Source organism: Jaculus jaculus, chromosome 11 (genome assembly GCF_020740685.1).
Source record: "Jaculus jaculus isolate mJacJac1 chromosome 11, mJacJac1.mat.Y.cur, whole genome shotgun sequence".
Taxonomy (NCBI): Eukaryota; Metazoa; Chordata; class Mammalia; order Rodentia; family Dipodidae; genus Jaculus; species Jaculus jaculus.
In genome coordinates, this window is record NC_059112.1 from 37,117,557 (window position 1) to 37,138,772 (window position 21,216).

A 21,216-nucleotide genomic window follows, 5' to 3' on the forward strand; every position below is an offset into this window, starting at 1 on the left:
TAACTAATATACAAGAGTTAGAGAGGAGAGAGATATAGGAGAGAGGGAGGGAGGGAAGATGTAGAAGATTTAGGTTAGTCTTGATCCTACCCTCTCCAGTGTCTTGTGGTTCAGGTGTTTCCTGTAAGGGTCTAGTGAAGGTTCAGCCATTTGGTCTGTCTTTTAGGAAGTAGAATTTTATGGTACCATTGCCGCTTGGGTCCAGATTACTGTTTTCCACCCTTCAATGCCCTCCCCGCCCTCCCCATCCATCCTATTTTCTAGTCCATGAGGTGCTTGCAGAAGAGGGGGCAGAAAGAATGTCAGAGTCACATGTTAGGTCATGATATGCAGAGACATTTATCATACCAATAACTGGGGGCTAACTCCACAATGCACCACCCATTTACATCAACAAGGAGGGTCCAATGGAGGGGGTAGATCATAGATGAGCCTAGATAATGGTACCAAACTGCCTGTATTTGTTGAAAAGAAAATAATAAATTAAATTTAAAAAAAAATCAGGTAAATCTCCCTGAAATTTATTTTCCTTTCACACACACATAGGAGGTTATTGGAAGAATTTTTCCCCTTGAGAAAAAATAACAAATGTCTATATACCACAGATAAGGTATTCAAGACATACCAAATAAATGATTTTAAGTTTATCTTAGTGAACCACTGAATTCACTGGGAATCTGAAATATGAGACACTGTTTTAAAAGTACATTTTCTTTATATTTACTATACACAAAATTTCTAAGTGGCTCACCAATGTAAATTTATTTAATCTTCCAAGCTGCCATATATTATTGTGCTTTATTATACCCATTTTACTATAATAAAAATAGTTCAGTAAGAACTTGAATCATAAACCTTTATTTAAATGTTATAGAATGTAGGCTCTTAATTATAAACTGCTATGTTACCCAGAAATGCATTATTTTGGAAAGTGAATTACTGCTTATGGTTTCTGACTTATTTTATTTATACATTTATTAATTCATCATGTATTCATAGTTTTCTTTTGAAATCTAACATGTGACAAGAAAGCAGATGCAGCCTAGTTAATAGTGACAGAAGAAACCAACATGGCTGTATACACACTGTGTACATAACTAATAAAATACAAAATGTCTTTATTCTCAAGTTACTATATTATGGATAAGATGTAAAATCAAGCCAGGCATGGTGGCCCATACCTTTAGTCCCAGCACTCAGGAGTCAGACGTGAAAGGATCACTGTGAGTTCAGGGACACCCTGAAACCACGTAACAAACTGCAGGTCAGCCTGGGCTACAGTGAGACCCTACCTAAAAAAAAATAAATAAATAAAATAAAAAAGATGAAAGATGTAAACTCAGAGGCATAAGGGAAAGAACAAATGTGGAATAGTGCTAGAACAATTGTTTGAACAGTGAGTAGCCTTTGATAATGGGTTAGGATGGAATAGAGGATCCTCCCGTTCTACATTCAATGTTAAGTTGATCTGTTCAAACAGCTTCTTTGTTTTATGTTGACTGGCTTTTCTTTCTACCAGAAAACACATAATACTTAGGACATCTCATTTTTGGTTGTCATACAATGGCTGATTAGGTACAAGGTGCATGAATACATCAGGAGTGTGCTCTTTTTGCAAGTCATAATCATTAACTTTCAATTTCCAAAATTTCTTGAAAAATTTTGTAGACTACTTCGTCACTATTCCTAAACATTTTTCGTGTTAATATGTTAAAGATGAATAAATGTTTCAGTACTAGGTTTTTTTGGGGGGGACACTTCCAACTACAATTCTGCTTTGTTGATTCCCATTTTCCCTCCTATCCTACTCTCCATCTTCCCTTGCAATTCCCCACTCCCTGCATTTTTCCTCCCTCTGTTTACATGTCACATGTATTCTGTTTCCCATCCCACCTCACACTGCCAGGTCATCTCCTATTCATATTTTTAAAATATTTTTTTATTTATTTGAGAGAGAGAGAGAATGGGCATGCCAGAACCTCCTAGCCACTGCAAATGAACTCCAGATACATGTGCCAACTTGTACGTCAGGTTTCACATGGCTATTAGGAAAAGGAATGGAACCTAGATCCTTTGGCTTTTCCAGCAATCACCTTAACTGCTAAGTCATCTCTGCAGCCCTCATATTCACTTCTTGTTACAGTTCTATCTTTGTAGATTTTTTTCCTACTTTTGACCTCCACTGTATATTCTTATAGATACTGCTGAGGAAAACAGTGATTAGGCTTCTGCGTGAGAAGGAAAATACTTAGTAGCAGAGGCCAGTAAGTTAAAAAGGATATATAAAGGGAAGAGAAAGGAAGGGAGGAGGGTACTTAATAGGTTGGTATTGTATAAATGTAAGTAGAATGATTAAGACGGGGAGGGGATATGATTGAGAATGGAATTTCAAAGGGGAAAGTGAAGGAGGGGGAGATATTACCATGGAATATTTTTTATAATTATGGAAAATGTTAATAAAAATTGTAAAAATAATTAAAAAATATAAATAGATAAATAAATAAATAGATAAATAATAAACAGTAAAAAAGAAGTCTTTCTAGGGCTGGAGAGATGGCATAGCGGTTAAGTGCTTGCCTGTAAAGCCTAAGGAACCCGGATTAAGGCTCAATTCCCCAGGTCCCACGTTAGCCAGATGCACAAGGAGGCACACACATCTGGAGTTTGTTTGCAGTGGCTAGAGGCCCTGGTGTGCCCATTCTCTCTCTCTGCCTCTTTCTCTCTCTGTATGTTGCTCTCAAATAAATAAATAAAAATATTTAAAAAAAAAAAAAAAAACGAAGTCTTTCTACTGAATGACCTAACGGAGACTTGGCAGCTCAGCTACCTGCTTAATAAATAAATAATAAATAAACATAATGATAATGGAGAACAGAAAATTAAAGTGAGATCTGCATGATCCATAGAGCCATGTAGCAGTAGGACTAACATATCATACTCTGAAGATCAGAATGTTTAGCCTCAAAGCCAAATAATAGTCACATAAGAAACTCCAGTATTTGACGTATACAGAATAGTCTCAAAAACAAAGCTTATCCCTATCTTGTGGATGGACTGCATGTGGATGACATACGTATAGTCTTACATAGACTATCAGATTCTGAGTTCTTTGTTACAGAATAGGCTCTAGGGAGCAGGTCCTTTAAGGACAATCAGAGAAAAATGCCAAACCAAATTATGGCAATGGTATGACTCCTCTGATGACAGTGTTTAAGGTTTGCATTACAGACCCACATCTTTGTAAGTACACAGGGCAATGGCAATGTATCATTAAGCACAGAAAACTAAGTGAAATTATCATAAAATCTGTTGTTTTGAAAAATATGAATTTGTATTAGTGAAATAGTTCAATATTTTCCTTAAATGTTTACTAATTTATCTTAGCAGGAAGGAATATTTACTGAAAAAATGCCCTTTTTCAGAGACACCTTTAATATCAAATATTTTACATATTTGTCTCAAGGATGCATTTACCAACTACTTTTTTAGTAGCAATCTAATCCATTCAAGTTGCTACCAACAAACAGTGCCTCAGACCCAATAGTTTCTAACTAATAGAAATTTGTTTCTCAAAGTTCTAAAGGCTGCAAAATTCAAGATACAGGTGCCATTGATTGGTTTGTTAGGGGGGGAAACTGTTTCTGCTGCATAGATAGTGTCTCCTCAATTGTGGTATATGTTTTGTCTTATACTGGAAATGTTGAAGAGCTCTTGGAGGACTCTTTACAACAGCACTAATCTCACTTATGACAGCTCCACCCTCATGATCTAACCATCTGCCAGAGGCCTCACATCCTAACACCATCACTTTGATGATTAGATTTCCAACATACAAATTTTGAGAGGACTCATTTACTCTGTACCAGTGGCTTATTGTCTTACAATATTCTTCTTCAAGGGAAAAAAATGCTTTTCTTAATCACAGCATGAAAATAACATGAAATCCAGATAGAAGTGATAAATCAATGGTGCTGTTAGAAAACTTGTATTTCAGTCCCAGTACCTCTGTTACTGGCTTAAGGTTGCCTGGACCATGCATGAATGTGCAGAAACAGTCCCCTTGCTGGTTCTTTGAAAAAATAAACAAGACTGACAAACCACTGGCCAATTTGATCAAGCAAAAAAAGGAGAAGCTTCAAACTAACAAAATTCAAAATGAAAAAGGAGAGATCACAACAGACATAAGTGAAATTGGGAGAATCATCAGGACTTATTTCAAAAACCTCTACTCCACAAAACTGTATAATGTGGAGGAGATGGATAAATTCCTGGATGCATACCATCTTTCAAAGCTAAACTCAGAACAGATTAATCACCTCAATGAACCCATCACACTCATGGAGATTGAAAATGTAATAAAAGACCTCCCCAAAAAGTAGAGTCCAGGACCAGATGGCTTCTCAGCTGAATTCTATCAAACCTCATGGAAGAACTCAAACCAATCTTCCTCAAACTGTGCCACACAATTGGAGTACAGGGAAAGCTACCCAACTCCTTTTATGAAGCTAGTATCACCCTAATTCCAAAACCAGACAGAGAGGCCACAAGAAAAGAAAACTACCAACCTATTTCCCTAATGAACTTAGATGCAAAGATCCTGAACAAAATCCACACAAACAGAATCCAACAACACATCAAAAGCATTATCCACCTTGACCAAGTGGGATTTATCCCAGGAATATAGGGGTGGCTCAACATACGGAAATCTGTCAATGTAATACACCTCATAATCAAGCTTAAACAACAAAAACAACATGATCATTTTGATAGATGCAGAACAGGCCTTTGACAACATACTACAGCACTTCATGATCAAAACATTGGAGAGAATTGGCATGGCTAGTTCATATCTTAACATAATAAAGGCAATATACAAAGCTCCAAAGGCCCAAATAATACTTTAATGGAGAGAGACTGGAGGAATTCCCGTTAAGATCAGGAACAAGACAGTGTTGTTCACTTTCACCTCTGCATTTCAATATAGTACTGGAAGTCAAGCAATAAGACAGGAGAAGGAAGTAAAAGGGATACAATTAGGAAAGGAAGAAGTTAAGTTAGTTCTATTCACTGATTACATGATTGTATATGTAAGAGACCTGAGAGACTCCATCCCAAAACTCCTGAAGGTGATTAACTCCTATAGCAAAGTAGCAGGATACAAAATCAATGCAAAAAAATCAGTAGCTTTTCCATATGCAAATGACAAAGATACAGAGAAATAAATAAAGGACATAGTCCCATTTTCAATAGCAACAAAAAAATAAAATACTTTGGAATAACGTTAACCAAGGAAGTGAAAGATCTATATAACAAACAAAAACATCAAATCACTCACGCAGAACCATATCCAAATATAAGCCCACTCTCCATTATCAAGTTACCATCAATCATGGGCTACAAGAGGGCCTATACCTATTAAATCCCCTATAAAAAAAAAAGTAAGGGTTATCCTATTTGTCCTGGTGCTAACTTACTCTCTGTTGGAGAATCTGCTTCTCTTTTTTAGATAGATGAAGATCCAAAGGAGAGAGCCACCCCATCATACCTCAAAAGGGCCCTGGCCGAAACTAAGAAAAATTGGTGAAACAAGCAAGGATGCTGTTTTCCTGATGAATCAGATTCCAGCATAAGGGTGAAAAAGATCAACACAGAGAACAATCAACTCCTACCAAATCAGAGAACCAGAGCCTCAGAGGTCCCCAACACCTCATCACTGAAGCAGACCAAAAATGAACCCAATGTGGCTCAGGGAAATTTTGCAAAAGGGGGGGTGGAAAGAATGTCAGAGCCACATGATGGGTCATGATATGCAGAGACGTTTATTTACCCATAACTGTGGGCTAACTCCACAATGCATGACCCATATACTTCAACAAGGAGGGGCCATGGGTAAGGGGTAGGTCACAAACGAACTTAATAATGGTACCAAACTGACTGTATTTGCTGAATACAAAACTAATTTAAAAAAAAACTTAAATTTTGGGAGATTCTTTTGTAATTTCTTTATACTAATATAAAAAAAAACATAAAAATATACACATGAATATGGTACCATATAATATTTTCATGTCCTACAAATTTTATTTCTTGTTTGAATATATTTATGTCCTCAAATAATTTATTCATTCTCTATGGACAAATTTTAAAAATCCCTTCTCACTTTTATTCTTTTTGAAATGTATAGTAACTTATTGTCACCAACTGTTGTCTTACTGTGCAGGACCATGTCAAAATATTTTCCTTTTGAACAATGTTCAAACCCACTGATCAGCATTCCCCTCACTACTTCCCACTTTAGCTGGCCTCTGTTGACCACAATTCCACTCTCAAATTCTCTTAAGTGCTGCTCCCACAAGGAATAACCCACAACTCCATGGGGAATACATGCTGCCCCACTGAAGAGGCCCCCAGTGGAATGGAGGCAGGGATCAGAGAAAGTATGGTGAAGTATCCACATTAAGTATGTCCATAATAAATTGCAAAGAGAAAAAGGAAAAAAAAACTTTCTCTTAGTTCAATATTTTAGAACACACACACACACACACACACACACACACACACATATATATAGAACACTTGAATATCTGGTCCTTGATTACTTCACTTAGCATAAAAAATACTCACTATTCTATGCTATTCCATATCTCATCCATGTTGCTGCAAATGACAAGATTTCATTCTTTTCAAAAGTGTGTTGTATAGTGTATGTGGTATGTGTGACTATGGTATATACATGCACATGCACATGTGTGTGCAGATTTTCATGCCTCAAGTGCACACATATAGAGACCAGAGAAGGATGCCAGTTGGCCTATTGTGCTTCTATTTTATTTCCTGGACACAGGCTGTCTTACTAAACCTAGAGTACATCATTTTCTTTTTGCCTACCTTGCTGATTAGCTGAGCTCCAGTGATCAAGTGTTTAGTTTGTTTCACAATTTAAGTCATTTACTAAGTTTCTAATGTGCTTTGGGTTGATTTGTGTAACAAGTAAGTTATAGGAATCTAATTTTTTTCTCCTATAAGTGAATATTCAATTTTCCTAGATTTTTAGAGAAGACTGTCCTATATTTAATGCCTATTCTTAAGAGTTTGTAATAAAAATCAGTTGACTACACAGACATATGTTCACATATCTGTATATAAATATGACTCCCCACACACAGATATGCAAAATGACTAGATGCATGGGTTTACTTCCAGGATCCACAGCGTGTGCCATTGGTGTCTATGTCTGTTTTATTCCAATACAATGCTTTATGTTTCCATTATTTGTATTGCATTATATTATTTATGTAAAATAATGAATAATGTTGTGATATGCTCATACATGAATATAACATATCTGCTGCCTATTTTCCTTCCTTGTTCTCATCTTCCAAAGCACCTGCTCCTGAGCCCCTTCTTTTTCTTATGTAGTACTAATTTCATGTTGTCTCTTCTTTGTTCTCCTAGATTCCAGCACATATGGGAACAAAATCATGTGATATTTGTCTTTTTGAGTTTGGTTTGCCTTATTTAATATGATAATTTCAAGAGCCACATATTTTATTTGGAATACTACAGTTTCATCCTGAATTATGTCTGAATGCTAATGCTCTATTGTGTATATGCATTATAACATTTTCTTTATACATTCATCTATTGCCAGGCATCTAGGCAGATTCCACAACTTGGCTATTGTGACTACTTCCATGGTAAATATAGATACGTAGCTATGGCTGTCTATGTTCACTTTAACTCATTTGTGAATATATCCAGGAATGGTATAGCCGTGCCATATGATGATTCTATTTTTGTTATTTTGTAGAAATTTTACTTCCATTTCTTTTTAAATTAAATATGTGCTTTAGTATATGCATAAAAAAGAACTTGATTACCCACATGAGGTATGGTAAGACCATGTTGCTGACGACACCATATACTACTGACACAGAACACAGAGATACCTGGCTGGAATTCAGAAGAGAGTAAGTCCCTAGATAGTCTATCATGTATTGGAAAGTGCTACATGAACCACTGGGTGAAATTGGCTAATAATGGTGTGAACAAACAGGGGTTTAAGCTACTCAAGTCCAGATCCAGCCTGACAAGAAGTACACACAAGTACAATAGTGGGCAAACAGCCTTGATGGGTAACCAATGGCTTTTGAATTGGCTAAGTGATCCAATCAGTGGAAAGGGATCCATATCTGGAACTGGGAACTAAGTCTAATGCCTATGGAGACAAAGATTATGCTCTCCAATGTCAAGCTCACACTAGTATTCAGCTAAAAGAAGGGCTATATCCATCCAATCCTCCCTAAATTAATAGGGTTTATGCAATTTAACCTATGCTAACTTTATACTCATTTGGAGAATCTGTTTTCTCAGAAGGTAGAGAGTCCTGAGGAGATAAACTACCCCTCTTATCTCAGTCAAGGCCCAGGGAAAACCACAGAGGAATTGGGGAAATGAGCATGAGTGAGCCAGACAATCAGCACCAGGGTGAAGGAGGCAGATGCTGAGGATACTCAACACTTACCAAATCAGAAATCCATAGGTTCCTAAGAGTCCATCACAGAAGTAGACTTAAAACATACCTACCAAGGTGCAGTGAATTTTATGGAAGAGGAGTAGGAAAGATTGTAAGAGCCACAGATTGGGATATCATACTAAGGCATTGCCTCCTCCCTATAACTGCTGTTGCCCCAATACATAACCTACAACCCCATGGGGAATACCAGAAGCCCCACTGAAGAGGGGCCTCAGAGGAATGGGGTCAGAGAGGAAGGAAAATATTGTACCAACACATGATGTGTCCACACAAAGTATGTTAATAGTCAAAAAAGAGAAAATTATTCTTCTCACATCCATTTCAGAGGAACATATAAAATACTTGACTTTAGCACTATGGACAGACTTTAGTAAAATATTTTAAAATAATGTGGATAAACTAACATAATATAAAGTCATTTGAAGATGCATTTTGCAAGGCAACTACAAAATCTACAAGAATGAAGATAAGCCTTAAGACTGACTTGTTAAACACTCAGAACCAAATTGATATTTTAGCTGTTACATCAGAGTATCTTTTTCACTGGTAATGTAAGTGCTTGTGGCAGGTGCCACATGATTAGCATTTTTTTTTTGTACTGGGAATTAAACCCAAGACCATATGAATATTAGACAAGTACTACACCATTGATTCAGATTTTCAAGTCCAGATCCTTTACACATCATAGTAACTTGATTGATCCTGGCTCAAGTGGGAATTCTTTCCCTGATTTGATCTTCTGGGGCAGAAAAAAATATCTTAGTCTTTTGTGTAAATAGAGGAAAATATGGCAGGATGGTAGGCAGAAATTATAATCTTTTTGTGTGTTTCTTCCTCTTATTTAACGAAGTAGAAACTTTGTATGGATATATCATCATTTCCCTCCTCCCTATCCCCACTCCACTGAAGGTCCTCCTTTGTGGGATTGCTAATATGCACCATGGAGTTGTGGGTGATGAGTTGTGAAAGCAGCAGTCAGTCACTGTGGGGGGTGTAGTCAATGCCCCTGGATATTCCCTCTCATCCTTGGTTATTACATTCTTTCTGCCCAGTCTTCTATAAAACTCCCTGAGTCCTTGGTGAGTGTGCTTTAAGTCTACTTTTGTGTTGAGCTCTCAGCAGCTTCTGGATTTCTGCCTTGGTGCATTTTGAGTGTCCTCATTGTCTGTCTCTGTCACTCTGGCACAGGTTGTTAGGCTCACCATGGAAGCAGCCCTCTTGGTCATCTTACCAATTCCCCTGTGGTTTCTCCTGGACCCTAGCTGCTGTATTAGGGGTGGTTCATCTGCTGATATTCAGCTATCTATGCTTGTCTTGATAATAGATCAACTCCTGGAGACTGAACAACATGCTACTAAACAATGAATGGGTCATGGAAGAAATCCAAAAGGAAATTATAAAATTTCTATAAGTGAATGATAATGAAAACACAACATACCAAAATTTATGGGACACAATGAAGGTAGTCCTAACGGAAAAACTCATAGTACTAAAAGCCTTCATCATCTTCTAACTTACAATCACTATAGGAAATGAGTTATTATTGGGAATATCTGTTAAATATTTCTAGGTTTTAAAAAAATATTTTATTTTATAATTTATTTATAAGAGAAAGAGAACCAGATGGATAGAGAGAATGGGTGTACAAGGGACTCTACCCACTGCAAATGAACTCCAGGCACATGCACTACTTTGTGCATCTGGCTTATGTGAGTGCTGGGGAATCAGACCTTAGTCCTTAGGCTTCACAGGCAAGCTCCTTCACCACTAAGTCATCTTCCCAGTTCCTTACCAGTTTTTTAAAGAGCAAAGATTCGTCATAATTTCTCAGAAATAGTTCTTCATTTCAGTATATGATCCGCAATTTAAGAAATTCTTCTATCATGTACACTGTGCCCTAATAAGTTTAAATAATTTGTAGAACTAAAGCATATTTAAGTACATTGCATTTTCACACAACTTAAGAATGTTTCTATGCCACACCCATAGAAATTAATTTGAACACACACACACATACATATATATTTGCACACTTATATATGTCAGTGACTTTTAACATTCAAATAAAGCACCCACTGTAAGGAGGTGTCTGAGGAACAGATTGATCTTCCTTAGCAATTCTCCTCTATGTTGAGGGAGATATAGTTGCTGAAAGATGTAATGAAGTTGTAGGATGTTTGCTCTTCATCTGTTAATTCTGTGTTGTTGTCTCAGCACTACAGCCACATGCAAGTCAGCTTCCTCAGCAGCACCACTCTTGAAAGGAATATCTGACAATTGGTTGAACACCCAGTGCTTTTGGCAGTTGTACAGTAACTTACCCATCATGTTGTATTTTGGTAACAAAGTGGCCAAGAGCACATTCAAGAATATCTCACTATAGGATTTGAATGCCCAGCTTACATTTCCTCTTCCTCATCAGTCTCTGAAGAGCAGATATATGCCTTGATTCTGGCTTTTCTTCACTTCCTGGCTGCCAGAAGTACATGTGAAAAGAACTCAATTTTCATGCACCCAGCTGTGAACACCAGCCTTCACACATGGCTCTGCAGTGGAATTATCCGTCAGATGTCTGCATGCCAGCACAGGTTGTCTACCAGACCAGAATCACGTTTCAGGTCATCCACCCTGTTCCCAGCTGTAGAAGGTAGGGAACAGCCCCATCCAGTTGTGTGTCTTCTTGGACCTTCTTCCTCCATGACTGACATCCTACAGTTACTCTTCCCAATGTGCCCGCAGAAATTGTCACATGTTCTTTTGCATGAGAAACTAATATTGCTTTCACAGAAACAACCAGGGTCATATAACCTTTGACATCTAACAGGATCACAATGTCTTCAGTGGCCACAGAAAGCACAGCCATGTTTCTGTGGGTTACCACCATAGGATTGACCTGCCTATCAGATGGGCAAAGGGTCAAACCTGCAGCACCCCATAACCAGCCTCAGCTTCCTCAAGCACTGAAGCAGTGACAGGGTTAATAAATAAAGCCCAGGAAGAAACAGACTACCTCTCTGGACCTGCAAGATGAGAAGTGTCTGTCCACGGACCAGAACTAGGAACCCTTGAGAACATTAAACCTATACTATGTCAATATATGAATCATCATTACAAAAAAAAAAAAAAAATTCTTCATGATGCCTATTACTTTCAAATGGGAAAATGAAATTCCAACAATGTAAAATAACTTAAACAAATATGTAAATATAAACCATTAGCACCAGTATTAAAACTCAGGTTATTTAGCCCTAATGTGCACACCTGTATGCATGTGTGTGCATATGTGTGTGCTATGGCACATGTGAGACGGTGAGAGAGTACAACCTAAAATGTCAGTTCTTGCCTTCCACTTTGTTCAAAGCAGGGTCTCTCATTGTTCAACCTTGTGTTAACCAGGCTATATGGTCGGTAAGCTTCTGGGAGATTCTCTTGTTTGCACCTCTTGTCTTGCCACAGGTTGTTCTGGGTTTACAGACACCCACTATAGCATCTGGCTTTTGTATGGGTTTTGAGGATATGAAATCAGACACTCACATTTGGATGGCAAGTGCTTTACCTGCTGAGCAAACTTCCCGACCCTTAGTGCCATCTTTTTAGATAATATAAACATAAGGATTATCTGATGCTTTCGGATACAATTGGGGATAGCATCTTAACACAGAAAGACTATTCTATCTGCCCACATAAACTTAGTCTGTAGTTATAAGATTTTATGCTAATACATGAATTAATGCTAGAATAAAAAAAGATACATGTTCTTAATAAGTTACAGATGTATGAGCTGGAATGAAGTATTACTTTACAGTTCATGAAGTAACTAAAAGAAGAATTATGAGAGAGGAAGAAAAATTCCTGGAAACCTTGTACATTTTCAACTAATAATTGGTCAAAATTACTTGATATCATTTCCATTTCTGTCTTTATGACCAGTAAATTCAGAACTAAATTTAATCAAGCACAGTATATATTTCCTCTCTGACCTTAATCATAATGACATCTGCCTTATCTACATTGGCTACGAGCTATTTTCTTTTTCATTTTAACGTTGTCAAATTTTAAAAGCTCTCATAAAGTCTGTGAATATCCTTAAAAAAATAAATTGGTTACCCTACTATAATGGTAGAATGGAGGAAAGTCTAAAGTCATAATATTAGTAATGCAATTCAGAGGAAATCGGAGGTGATTAGATTAGACAATCCCCATTTATATGTGAATGTATAAATTATGTATCAGTGAATGCTTTCTATTAACCCATTATGGTTATTATTTTACATATGAATGTTTGCATACTTAATAGTAGTGCTTGACTATAAAAGCACTTCAGAGTCTTTCATTTCATTCATCAGTAACATGAATACCTTAATATTATATGTTAAAGATCATGTCAATATCTGACAAGTACTTCCATTCTTAGTTTTCTGATAACTCACCTTAACTTTGCTGTCTACCTGAACTTTAACTTTCCGAGATTTGCCATTGTCAAATTCTTTTTCAAAGTCAATTAAATATTAATTTTATGGCTGGAACAGACAAAACTAAACGTCATTTCATATACCATTGTCATGACTTCCATCTTACCCAGTAGATATCAGCTCACATTTAGGCCACTTTTGCTAACACAATTTCCATGTGAAACAGTTTTTGACCTAAAAGATAAGTATGAGGAATGTATTGATTTCTGTAGAAGATGTGGCTTAGGAGAGATTCTTTGAATTTTTTTATGGTGCAATAGTCTATTTAACAAAAGCTTTTGTTTCAAACATCAGTCTTCACAACGAGGCAGCCTACTCTATTTCAATACATTTAATATTAACTTGGAACATCTGGCTACTATTCTGTATAGCACAATCTCCCGTTGGTTACCACTCAAGCCTTAGCCATGAAAAAGCCTGTCAAACCTGGCATTGAAGATGTGGCCAAAAACTCCTGATGATCTTTTGATTCATTCCCTCCTGTAAGTGTCTTAATGTGACTTCAGTCTTCAGCCAATCCCTATTTTCTCTGCAGAATTATAATGCTGAATCAGCCAGTGATAAATACCCATCTCTGATTTCTATCAACCATACAAAAATTCCAGTCATTAGAAATTTCTAACTCAAAATTATTATATAAAAGCATGTTATTGCTGAAGAACAACTACCCTGTAGCTTCAAACGTAACTTTGAATTTGTTTTTGTTGTTCTACTACACTAAACTCTTCAATTACCCTAGTACCATATCTTTACTAAAATGAAAACTGAGTGACAAAAAATTGTGTGCACTTAACAAGATGGAGAGTAGCCAGCTTCAGAAATTCTAAGGAAGGAGCATACTTGAGATTCCAGCTCAATTGTCGGGGTGGTTAAAACATTTATGAAAACTTATTGTTCTGCAAGATGAAACTTTTTGCAAGATACTTTCCTATGTGCACATGTTATAAATTTATTTCAAAGAGATTGCTCAAAATTTTTCTCAGATAAGTTTTGTTTTTTTTTTTTTTAAATCCTTCAGCTAAAGGTGTCATTAGTCATGGCAAAAGTAAGGGCAGTAAATATATGTCTACTAATTGTATAATAATATTTGTTTTAAGATGTTATAACATTAAAATGTGTTCAGAAACATGTATACATGAAGTAGAAAAAAGTTTTCTTCATCACTCCCACCCAATCTTCTACTATGTAAAGCAAGACCAAGGTAAGCAGAAGCTGCCAGTGCCTACTCAGGTGAAGCACTAAGTAAGGTATGAAGAGAAGCCCCAGGGCTAAGAAGACAAAGGGTTCTGGCAGGCCAATGCTCAAGGCAGCCATGCAGTGAGGACCACCTGTGTACAGCTTTGGATGTTCTGGAAGATATTTTCTAAAGCTTTGAAAGAAGATTCTTCAATTTTTGGAATTTACCTTCCTAAGGACAGTGATTCCCCCAGTGTAGTCCTTGCACCTGCATGATTCGAGAACTTATTAGAGCTTCCATACTTAGGATCTTCTCTAAATATCTCTAGAATCAAAAATTCTGGGTTTATGGGCTGGAGAGATGGCTTAGTGGTTAAGCGCTTGCCTGTGAAGCCTAAGGACCCCAGTTCAAGGCTCGGTTCCCCAGGTCCCACGTTAGCCAGATGCACAAGGGGGCGCACATGTCTGGAGTTCGTTTGCAGAGGCTAGAGGGCCTGGCGTGCCCATTCTCTTTCCCTCCCTCTATCTGTCTTTCTCTCTGTGTCTGTCGCTCTCAAATAAATAAATTTTAAAAAAAATTAAAAAAAAAAAACTCTGGGTTTGGGGCATATAATTAGTGTGTGTGAGAGAGAGAGAAAGGGAGAGAGAAAGAAAGAGATCATGCATGCATGTGTTGATGTGCTTTAAGGCACTCAAATTCACCACAAAATTTTAGGGGAAAGTACAAACATTTTTATGTGTCTTGCCAAATATGCACAGATCCTTCATCCACTTCTCACAACAGAATGCTACCTTTCTGGTAGTTATGAACCTAAAGAAAGTAATATATCATTATGTCCCAGAGTCATAGAATTCACTAGGTGTCCACGATTCTATGGAGAGAGAGGGGAGAAAGAAGTAGTAATGATTGACATTCACCATTTTAATGACAATTCTCTCTCTGACCTACAAACCCAAGAAGAGCTGATTTCTCTCTTTCTATATGTTGTTAGGCTACAATGACAATTCAAGTTCCTCACATGTGGCAGCCTCATTAGTATTCAAATGAGCATTGGCATTAAAGCAGATCACCTGGAACTATGACTTACTGCTGGTGGGGTATCAATTGGTAGAATTGCTTTGGAAAACTGTTTGAGATTATCTACTTAAACTGGCCATATGTTTATTCCATGAGCTAACAGTTTCACATATTCAAGATAATTACACACACACACACACACACACACACACACACACACTGTTCTTCAGAGCAATGTTCAGTATAAAACTGAAAGAACATCCAATGCCCATGAGTATAGCATGACCATATACCCTTTCACAGTGTATATTAATGAAATGGTGTCCAGCAAGTAAGCACAGTAGTATCAGCCAGTACTGCATGCATATACATAAATGGGCAGACATTTAGTCAAGGAAGCCAGCCTCATGAGAACAGACATTGTATTATTCCATTTGGATGAGCATTTAAATATGGAGGAAAGCTCCTTTAGATGATTAGAGCTCAGAACAAAGGTTAAATTCTCAAAAGGTTTGAGAAGTAGTGATCAAGAGACACCATGACCGAAGCTATTAAACGCTAGTAATCATTTAGTTTTTAACCTGGGTAATGGATATACATGTGGGTTTCAATTGATTTCATGACCTGAACTGGTATTGACCTTCTCTTCCATTAGTCTTCTCACCCTCAGCTATCCTCTCAGCAGATCTTGTTAGCATACAGATGGTGTGACACGGCATTCATTCCTAAGTGGTGGTAGTCATCACTTCTTCAAGGCAAGGTTGCTGTGCATGTCCATTCTCAGTTATAACTACATAAGAGAGTGAGCACTGAGTGCCCAAATGGATTGTCTTAAGTTCCACATATATTCTTCCCTCATCTCAGCATGCACAAACTGTGCATTATATCTCAATTGATGGACATATGTTATCCCTTCCAGGGCAGTGACTTAGCTCTTTATGTAGCCAGTAGAAATAGTAAGTTCAATACACATAGGTGGAAGCTACACATAGGTGAAAGCTGTGATGTACAGGTCAGTGGGACCATGTTACAGTGCTGGATAGAGCTTTCTTCTTGTAAAGACTAGGGCTTCCATTCCCACAGACTACAGCATCACTGAGATAAAAATACAAACTTCTAGAGAGGATCCTTTTAAAGAACAATAAATAGAGGTCACACTTGCTTCTACTTCTTAGATTCTGCTTATCAGATGGAAATAGCACAATGTAGGAATAGCTGTTTTGGCACAGGCATTGTATCTTGAGTAATGGGATCTCATTCTTGAAGAGTAACCACTCCTGGGTTCACAATGCAGCTCTATCTCAGAGGCTCTTTAAACTGAGCAGCTTCTGGATAGTGTGATACATAATGCAATGAGTAGAAGTCACAGGGCTATTTCTCCTCCTAATTGGCTGTGAAATAAGCACACTGGTCATTGAGAGTCCATGCCAATGGATAAGGCATTATTTACCTCTCGTAAGAAAACAGGATCCAATGGATGGGGATGTAGCTCAGGGTTAGAGTGCTTACTATCATAGTCAAGGTCCTATATTCAATCCTGAAGCTACCTAAAAGCAAAGGAAATGGAAGGGAAGGAAAAGGAAGTAAAGGGGATAGGAAAGGGAAAAGGAAGGAAAGAGAAGATAGAACCTTTAAAAAAGTATTATTAAATGGGGCTCAGCAAATAAGAAATGGGAAAAATGCACACTGCATTTGTTATTTTATCATGGCTACCACCATGTATCTAGCCAGAAGCAATTTAGGAAAAAGGAAGTCTTAGTGTATGATTCAAAATTACATTCCACCATGGTGGGGAGGGCACAGCACATGGACCATGAAGCAGCTGGTCACATTGCATCTGCAACTAGCAAACAGACAGAGATGAATGCTGCTGCTCAGCCTGCTCTTCCCTTTTTATTCAGCCCAGGAGGCCAGTCCATTGAGTGCTACTCCCCAGTTAGGGTATAATGCTCCCTACAATTAGGGTAGGTCCTCCCCAATCAATTAATCCAATATAAAGAATTCCTCAAACATTCTCAAAGATATGTTACCATGGTGACTTTAAATCCTGTCAAATTGACAACCAGGAATTAACCTTGACACATACTCAGAAAGGATGTCTAGCCTCTAAATGGCTCCCAAATAGGTTATGTTATTTTTGATGATTTATATATTTTTATTAGGTTGAAATTTTGCATGACTACATCAAATATTGGTAATATCATTCCCTTCCTCTCTGTCCTCACTCCACTGAGCACCCCCCTTAATGGGATTGCTGGAGTTGTGGGTTATGAGTTGTGAGCACTCAGTCATTGTGTGTATAGGACGGGGGGTAATGTCTCTGGCTATTATTCCTTTAGAAACAGACTATATCAGCACTAGTCTCTGTGACTTTAATTTAATTTAATTTAATGCCGTCCATAGGCATTCTCCTGGAAGGACATCCCTAAAATGATTGTCAGTTGTATGGAACCACATGGGCCACCAGCTGTAGTGTTTCCTACAACCTTCTTGTCTTGTATTATGGTTCTAATCTATTGCAATCTTTTTCTGGTTCGGGCAGCACTATAATCTGGCAGCCATCTACATTCTATAATGTGTGGTTCAGAGAAGAATTCCTAGGTATGAAATAAATTACCTCCAGGATAATAGGAGGATTACTAGCTGCTGTAATCTCTTTTTGCAGCAATGAATGCAATATACCACAACTCTGCTTTTTGAATCAGTTTGTCACAGTCAGCTTCATGTTGCTGTCAGAAAACACCTGACCAAGAGTTGCTTGGAAGAGAAAAGATTTTATTTTGGCTTATAGACTCAAGGAGAAGCTCTGTGATGACAGGGGAAAATGATGGTATGAGCAAAAGGTGGATAACAACCTTCTAGCCAACATCAGGTGGACAACAGCAACAAGAGAGTATGACAAACACTGGCAAGGGGAAGCTAGCTATAATACCCATAAGCCTGCTCCCAACAATTCACTTCCTTCAGTTCCCAAATTCTCACCAGCTGAGTACCTAACATTCAGAACACATAAGCAGGGAGATACCTGAATCATACCACCACAGGGTTCTTCTACCATGTCCCTGATCTCTAGATCTGTGTAATGTTGTATCCTGATTGCTGGAAAGTGTAGATCGCACCAAATTCACTATGGTATTATGAATCACTTGCTGGCTCTATTTTTCAGCACAATGTCTGACTGATGACCAGAAATCCATGGCCTTTTTGACGATTTTACAACTTGCTTCAAGATAGTTAACATACCAGGGGGAGAAAACACAGACAAATATTAGTGTGCTTTTCATAAGAATTTAATGTTTCTGAATCTATTATCTGATTAAAGTGGGAAAAGATGTATTGTCCAAGGTAATGTCTGCATACTAAGTACTTGAAGCCTGAACAATCCTATCCAAGAGCCCTATTGAATCCAAAAAGACAGCTCAATCCAAACACACTATTTGCTTAAACTTATGATAATTTGCATTCATCTTCCAGGATCTATCTGGTTGTGCCAGATCTAGAATGTTGAATTAAATGGAAATATCCTTAAGAAAATAGTGCCACTAACTAATACCTATATATTACTATATATACCTATTATATATATTATATATTATATACCTATATATTATATATTATATTATATATCTATATATATTACTATATATACCTATTATATTCCTTGAGATTTCTTGTTTAAGCATCTTTGAATATGTTTCCTTTAAGTTTGGTTTGCTTTCACACTTTACTGTCTTGGCTGAGGTAAGGCAGCACTTGTGAAATCCTCTATATAAGCTTCCTAATTTTCTTGCCCCACAAACTTTACCCAATGTGACTTCTAATTTCTAACTAGGTCTACCTCAATTATCCTCTTGGGGACTGGAAAAATAACAACTAAGTGGGCCTAAAGACATGAGTCAGGCTTCTACTGCTCACCTCATTTCAGTAAGTCTTTGAGTTTCCACTCAAATGGAAACTCCATCCCTGTGGCTAACAGTCTTCATTATATCTGGATGATCTGAATAGTCAGTATGCAGCCACTCGAGTCAGCAGATATGTGTCTCTGGAGAAGATTTGGGGTACACACTTGTCTCTATGTTGCGGGGTCATTCTCTTTAGTCTTAGGTCCAGATCTGAAAATGGCTGGAGTGCAGGAACTACAGAAGGTGTCATTGCATTTTTGTGATATGACTGCTCTCAGTCCCACAATCCTCCTTTTTCACCCATTATAAAATTACAGGTGAAGTAGCATTCTGATTGACTCTTAGTTTTTCTCTAGGAGGCTAGACTGTATTAACAACCTCTAAAGATTAGCTCCACTTACCTGACTCTCAACATTACTATTTTTTTTTTACATTAACTTATGGTCTCTGAGTCCTGCCACCATCCTCTGGCTTCTTATGCTTGCTAGACACTTGCATTTCCATGGCCAAAAACAAGCTCAGTGGGCTGGGCAGATGACTGCATTGGTAAAAGCCACACAAGCATGAGGATGTGAGTTTGAATCCTCAGAACCCATGTAAAAGCTGGATGTGGTGGTATGCACCTGTAATCCCAGCACTGGCAAGGCTGGAATAGGATGATCCCTGAGACCTGAGGGCTAGCTAGTCTATCTGAATGGTGAGCTATAGGTTCAATAAGAGATGCTATCTCAAAGAATAAGATAGAGTATGACTGAGGACGTCTAAACATCAACTTCTGGCCTCTACCTGTATGCATACTTATGTGTACATGCATCTCCAGCACACATGTGCCCTCATTCATACATACATATATACCTGCAACACACTCACTCTCACACACACATACATCCATATGCACACAAGAAAGTAAAATTAACAAACTCAGCACTAAAAGATAATATCTATTCTCCTAAGATCTTGGCAATAGAATCCTTATATTTTATCTTGGGATATAGCTTTCAAACTGAATATCAGCTGTCTGCTCACAATTAGATGTGAGCCAAATTAACACACTTTCAGGCGATGCACTCAGAAGTAAAGGTTTCATGGACATGCTTTTCCCCTTTCTTTCTTTGGATTGCTGGTGGACTTCTCCAACAATGCATGCCTTTTGGACCATATGAATAAGGTGAGGCTAGAACAATGAAGCTGATCACTGGGTTTTCTAGAAATTTCCTGAGAATAGGCATTCTTGCAGTACTGAAACTACCCAAGCTATCCCACAAAAAGAAGTAAACTTCTATCTTATTAAGAATACCATCTTTGGGGTATTTTTAGAGCAGCTAAATCTGTTATACCACTCATCTCTGTCACTTTGTCATAAATCTATTTTTATTCAGAGTTAGAATGTGTGGAAGGTAATTACAGGTGCAGAGAAAGCAGAAGTCTGGAATCGTCTGGGGTCCAAACATCACACAGTCAGTGGCCTCAGACATATGTGCTTCTCCAATAAATTTTAAAAAAGCTATTATGACAAAAGCAAGGCCTAACATTTCCCTAGGGCAGGCTCCATCCACTCAAGGCATTAACTTCTCAGTGTCTGATGCTCTTTGAATTATCCTTGCCCCATATTCTGCTTCATATCTGTACTTTGGTCAGAGCTACTGCAAGCACCATTAGCTGCTCCAGCTTCAAAGCTATCACCTCCTCTATTTCCAGCGTTTACTCTAGTCGCTCACCTCCAAAACTGAACTTTAGCAAGGACATCTGATATTTTGATTACATTATGTTTCCATACTCTCTTTAGACACCTCATGCCTGCTTATTCTTTATTAGGCCTATAGTGTCTGCTTATTTCAAATTATTCATTTTTTATATTTTATTCAAGATTGAGCAAAGTGAATATACCAGGAATTTATCTGGGTATCTAGGAGAAAAATATGCTTTTCATAGGGCTTATTTTCAGCAGATATAGATATATACTAGTTGAAACTTATTCTCTACATCTCAACTAAATAAGTTATATTACCTATTATATACCTAAATTACATTAAATTAAAAATTATGTAAATGAATCATAAAACTGTACCAAATCTCAGCTTTAGCTGTAACATATGAGCCAAATTGCATATT